The following is a 542-nucleotide window of genomic DNA, read 5'->3' as shown; positions in this document are numbered from 1 at the left end:
GTATGCAAATAGTGGTATTTGTACGTTCACTTTTCAGTCGCCAAGATTTCTCGCCAACAAAGTGATAGCGCGCATTTTTCGCTCTTATGACAGAATTTTGACTTATTCCTGAAAATTTTCCACGGAAAAGTTGCAGTATAACTTCAATATGAAAAACTTATTCCTTCAAAATATTTCACACAAAATATTGTTCTTGCGTAAAAAACATGTACAATCGTTTTATCAGGAAATTTAATTTAGCTTTCAGAATAAGACAAAAAATTTCTTCATGTGTTGTTACGCCATTCCTAAAATGCTATGTCTAAAAATATCGCCTTATGTACTGAGACTAATTTTCATCAGAATTTAAGTAATTTTTTAAAAATGAAAAACAGATAAATTTTTAAAAAATAGCATCTCGAACAATACAGCAAACCGAAAATACAAACAATAATATAATTCTACACAATTTTTCTTTTAAAAAATACGATTCTTAGTGTGTTTGTTATAAAATTAAGTTCGAAGCAAGTACACAAGCAAAAGTCTCTGAACACAACCTTAGG

Source organism: Stegodyphus dumicola, chromosome 2 (assembly GCF_044657685.1).
Source record: "Stegodyphus dumicola isolate Sdum_Otavi_A_Nest chromosome 2, ASM4465768v1".
Classification (NCBI taxonomy): Eukaryota; Metazoa; Arthropoda; class Arachnida; order Araneae; family Eresidae; genus Stegodyphus; species Stegodyphus dumicola.
This window is presented reverse-complemented; position numbering follows the sequence as displayed.